Source organism: Coturnix japonica, chromosome W (assembly GCF_054131305.1).
Source record: "Coturnix japonica strain WE chromosome W, WE-NBRP24, whole genome shotgun sequence".
Classification (NCBI taxonomy): Eukaryota; Metazoa; Chordata; class Aves; order Galliformes; family Phasianidae; genus Coturnix; species Coturnix japonica.
This window is the reverse complement of record NC_140701.1, coordinates 10,039,506-10,045,173: the sequence shown is the minus strand read 5'-3', so window position 1 is coordinate 10,045,173 and position 5,668 is coordinate 10,039,506.

The following is a 5,668-nucleotide window of genomic DNA, read 5'->3' as shown; positions in this document are numbered from 1 at the left end:
AGATTTGATATGAACAATATACCATTTGTTGCCTCCACTTTGTCCTGGTTTCCACGCTGGATTATTCCCATCTGAACTTTGCTGTTTTTTATTCTAGTTGGCTACAGTACTGAATGGGAAGGAAAGGAATTCAGCAATGACATTCAGCACAAGTTTGGAACTCATTCAGTCATGACCCCACTGGAAGAGTTCAGACTAAATATCTCAATGAATCTCACTGTTTCCTGTTTGCGTAGTGATTACATGAGGGCAATAGGATTCTATGTCCCAACTCTTGGCTGAAAGAGTGACGTACTTGACTATTAATCTACAACTTTCAGTCCGAAAAAAAATAAAAATGCTGAACTATGTAGAAATACACAGCTAATAGATCTTTCCTAACAAAAAGGCCAACTGGAGAATCAAATCATGAATGGGGAGCAAGGAATCCCTGTTGGTGCGATACTGCCGTCTGTGCACTGTCTTTGCAGCAATCGGTACCAGCTGCTCTTTTACTTGCAGCAGCCCCACAACAGACGGGTCCTCTGAAAGGCCAGGCAAAACAGACAGCTGCGTAATGTTGTCCGTATCTACAGCAGCTATCCCAAAGGCCCATCGATATCCTTTAGGATCCTTGAAATGCCCCCTTCTGAGGTAATCTGGCCCCTGGGCCAGTCACAATAGGATGCTTTTGCCAGTCTTTGCCAGTGAGGCTTATTTCAGCCTCCAGCACAGTCAATTCTTGAGAGCCTCCATTCACTCCAGAAATATGGATTTATTCTGTCCCTTCATGACTGGAGGGCATTAAGGGTGCACTGTGCATCGGTATCCACCAGCGCCTTATATTCCTGTGGTTCTGATGTGCCAGGCCATCGAATCCACACAGTCCAATAATATTATCCCTCTCCCCCCATGATTGAGGGCAGGGCCCCTCTATTGGTTACCTGTGATAACTGGAGCAGCTGTACTGGTGGTTGGTCTGTTTTGTAGTTCCCTCACCCGTGCTCGTAGTACAGGAGTAGGCTGGTCATGCCACTTCCTCATGTCTTCTCTGTGATCACGTAGGTAGCGCCACATGGAAACACACGGTGTAATCATACTGTTGTTCCTTGCTCAAGCTGGAAAGCATGTGTGTCTAATAGCCGAGTTTTTAATGATAAAGGGGAGGAGTAGGACTGGAATATTTTGATCAGTTCCTTCATTAGACATGGTGGCCCGTACGGGGATTGACCTTCATTAGTTGCTTCTGATACTATTACGGGATCATCACGATTAATGAACTGAGACACTAGCTCTTCCACTTCATACAGTCTGTTTGTTACTTCTGAGATGGCTGAAATGGAGGGAGACGTGGGTTGGAGGTAACTGCTGTTCAATGTTTTGCAGTGTAAGAACCAATTAGAAAACTGGGGGTCTATCTTGTTCCTTGTACCTTTGAAACATTGCTGCTAAAGTAATGGCATACCTTTCTGGTGCTGTTTTGGTGAGTTTCTGCCATATGTCGTCCTCACTCTCTCAGGGTCATGTTCTTGGCAGAGGTAGCTAGGATCAAAATTAGGGTTATACAACATTTCCACCACAGCTATTTCCCTCAAGTACCGAATGCCTTTTTCAATTGTATCCCACTTTTTCATCAGAGGCTTCAGAATGACTTTGAAGGGAAGCTTTGCCCACACAGCCACTAACATTTGCTCCCAGATGGTGGCAGCACCATTCATACATCTGTTCATCCCTCTGTCAATAGTTGGTCTCTGGAAATGCCTCCTAATTGACAAGCTTTGTTACCATCTAGAAACAAGCTACCAGCCCAGCTGTCCCAATAGTGAAGCAACCAGGTAACAAGAGATTCCTTCTGGCGCCGTGTAAAGTCTTTCTTGTGCCTTGGATTTCAGTCATCTTCAGGGGTCAACAAACAGTAATAGAGATTTCACCTCATCATTCTCTTCTTCGTGCCTCTTAACTTTTCCTTTTGCCTTTCTCGGTGCTGATCCAGACCCGTCACCTGGATCTTCTGCTGCCTCCTCCTCTGCTTCTTTTTTCCATTCTAGATGTGAGGACACCCATTTCCATTTCTTGCCTTCCATAGGGGCAACTGATATTGTTACTGGTGCCTCCTGTGACTGATCAGAATTGACATGGGGATTTCCCTTTTTGGCTTGAACCTCAGCTTGGAAACTCTCTTTTTCCAGAATAGTGTTATATAGAGCATGGTAAGCACAAGCCAAGCCCCAAATAAGTAGTACCCCCTTAGACCTATCTAGGCTGCACCATCCCTGACTCAAATACTGGCTTAGTTTCTCGGGGTCCCACAGGTGTTCAAGTGTGAAATCCCATGACATTGCGGGCCCCCACGTGTTACTTGTGGTTCATTTCACGTCAGGATTCTAGCGTTAAGCCTTCACGAATCCGACCTGGTCCAGCCGGGGACCATTTAACTACACGTTCACACCAACATGGTGAATAGCTAAATGGCATTTTATTATGCGTGTTAACGGTTTAAATAAGCCACTATCTACTTCGTATACACCCCTTCTACATATGCATAACCGAGCAGGGGAGGGCCTATCGCGTTACATCCCGGGTGTTCCTGCACACCTAATACAACATCTCCCCCTCCCCATGCTTAACAAAACCATGACCCGTTACAACGCAAGCGCCGATCCTAATCCTAATATATAAAAGTGTTAGTCCTTATATAATTTAAACTTTGTCACAGATTATCTATAAAGTGAGGAATACAGGTTGCAAAGCATGCAGAGATAAGTGGTGCAATGTCTAACAATGTTAGTGGTGTTCTAATCAGTATGTCCAAGGCATCTTTGATTATATTATCCAGTTCATCCTTCTGCTCAAAGCTTCTTGTATATCCGCTGGAACTCCATTTTCTCATTAAACACTCTTTCCATCATATGTTGTAAGCAACCCTTCAAATTCCTTGCACCTGTGCCCTTGAGTCAGCAGCAGGAAATCTATTGCAGCCCTATTCTGTAAAACAGCATGCCTGAAAGAAAAGTACTCAGCTTTCAATTAGTTTTCCATTTCTCCCAGACAGCCCTTTTGGGTGATCACTGTATCAGGTTTTATTTTTCTCGACAGGACCCATAAAATTTTTCCCGATTCTCTATCCTTTACTGTGGCATAACCTCTTCATTCAAAATGATTGATTGCATAATGTGCTATGCCAATACTTCTGCCTGCTGGGCTACCGGAATCCTACCTCTGTAACCTTCCCCCTCCCCAAGGACACATATCTTGTCCTTCAGGAGATGGTTGGCCCTCTCCAAAATTGCTTGTTCCTGGGAATTCCCAGGGATGCCTGTCGAGTGAGATATTCCCCAACGCTCGAGCCATTCTTGAGTAGATCGCGAGATGTGGCACGAGCCATTGTCTGTCTTGATGTGTTGCGGCACACCAAGGACCGCGATGGCAGTGGCCCAGTGTCGCTGAGCTGCAGGGGACTTAAATGTTAACATAATCATCATCACTCAATCAAAACCTTGACTGATAATGCACTAAACATAAGGTTACATGTAAGGTCATAATTTTTTGAGTAGACATATACACACTCATTCCAGCATTCATTTTAGACAATTCTATAAATGGAAATTTCTAAGCTTATGTATTATTCCTATAATACAACAACTATGAGGTGGCAAACCACCAAAAGGAGAGAGAAGGAACACAATAGTGGTGGATGCCATAGGCAGTGCCTGCAGGGCGTCCCCTGCTTCAAAATGCACTTTGCCTTTCTCACCCATCACAGACTCTCTCCTGTGCAGGGTTTTTTCACATGTACTCCATATCTGCGTGGCCAGAGCATGATACAGAGCCCAGGTGAAACACCTGCTCATAAAGCAGAACAAACCACTATATTAGATTTCTCTACAATACAAACTACTCACAGAAAGTTATTTACAGCTATAGTTACTTATTCCTATTGTTACTTGCTTTACCCTTAGCTCCCCCCCCCCCCCCTTTATTTTATTTTATTTTATTTTAATTGGTAAGCTTTTTCTTGTTGACCTACTATTGTTACAAAAATCATCAATTGGTAGTAATTCTTGATGCAATCCAAAGTGAGATGCACCCCTACCTATCAGAAAACAAAGGTCTTTGCTCCAATGTGTGCACGTTGCATTCAGCCCGCTGGGGGCAAAACTCATCCTGGGGTCTTCAGATTCCGCTCCAGTACAGCTGCCAACGTTCCTCCCAACTCCACCACCACAATTCCCCCTCCATACAATTTCCAAGCTCCATCAACAAATTTGTCCAAGTACCCTACCCTAGTTCCCTAAATGTGTATATTATTGGGAGAAAATGAAGACATTCTTGCTCGGACTAGCAAGAGACCTTCAGAGGTGCAAACAGCTCTGCAGACAAAGAGGGAGAAACACTTTTTCTGTAATACGGGTCCCAGAAGGGGCAGTGGTTAACACTAAACTAGGGACACGAGCACTCAGAATGTTTTGCTTTTGTCCCCATTTGGAAGTAACGATTTGTTTACTTTCACAAGCTGTGGAGGATGGGGGGGGGGTAGGCAGTGAGGGGGGCAGCACGGGGGTTTGCGTTCTCTTGCTGGCACTTCTCTGGCTAGAGCAGATCACATTCAATATTTTAACTCACTGTTCTTCTGTAACCTTTTTCCTGTTTTTTGTTTTTCACAATTCCACTACTCGTACCCTCAATTACACTTCCATGTAACATTAATAATTCCACTTCCATATCGCATTCATGTTTACACATCCCTATAACATTAACAGTTCCATATACCATTTGCATTTATACTTTCATATACCATAAACATTTAACAATCACAAAGACAGTGACAATAACCAATACAGTTTATCCTAAGCATTCTTCCTCTCCTCCAAGTTGTCATCAGGAATGGGCCTTCCCATTGACCTGATTCCAAATTCTTTAATATTATCATATTTTTTTCCATGAATTTTCACTCTTTCCTCGTTAACTGAAATGAAGTGAGGGCTACTGGTTGTTGCCCATCATCACATCCTTGATTTAAAAGGTTCAATACATATGTCATTTTAGCAAACCTTCCTGCTGGAAGTGCCATCTCCATTCCCTCTTTCTTTCTTTCTTTTTTTTTTTTTTTTCTTAATTAATATAGTTTTCATCGATACCACTGGGCTGGTGCTAACACTGAAAAACATCAGTGCAAAGGTCTTTATGATAGATTTCTTTTGTGACCACAACTAACAGATATTAGATGGATCCCTTGGCTCATTTCCCAATTTGTTAGGAATTTGGAATCACTGTGGAGGAATTACATGCAAATCATAATCAGTTTGGAAAGAAAAGATCAGAAGGAATGGTTTTCACTGTGAAGGGAGTACCATTAGTCCAAGATGACCTGAAAAAACTCTGAACCAGATTGTGCAGTTTTAACAGATATATCAATCACAACCCACAACCACAACAAACAAAAACATAGATAAAACAAGACTTCTCAAAGTTGTAAGCGGCTGTTTTTCTGACGCCGTCTCGGGCTGCTGTGGCTCGCTCGTCAGCTGGTCTTGTTTCAGCTTCGGAGATTCCACTGGAGCCCGGGGCCATAACGATAACAGGGAATGCCTCCCTTATCTCTGACCAATCCGTGACTCTGTTACTATAATCCTCCCCTCCCCCCAGGGTAGAGCCGAACGTGCAACCCACCCCCTCTGGGGAAGGGTTG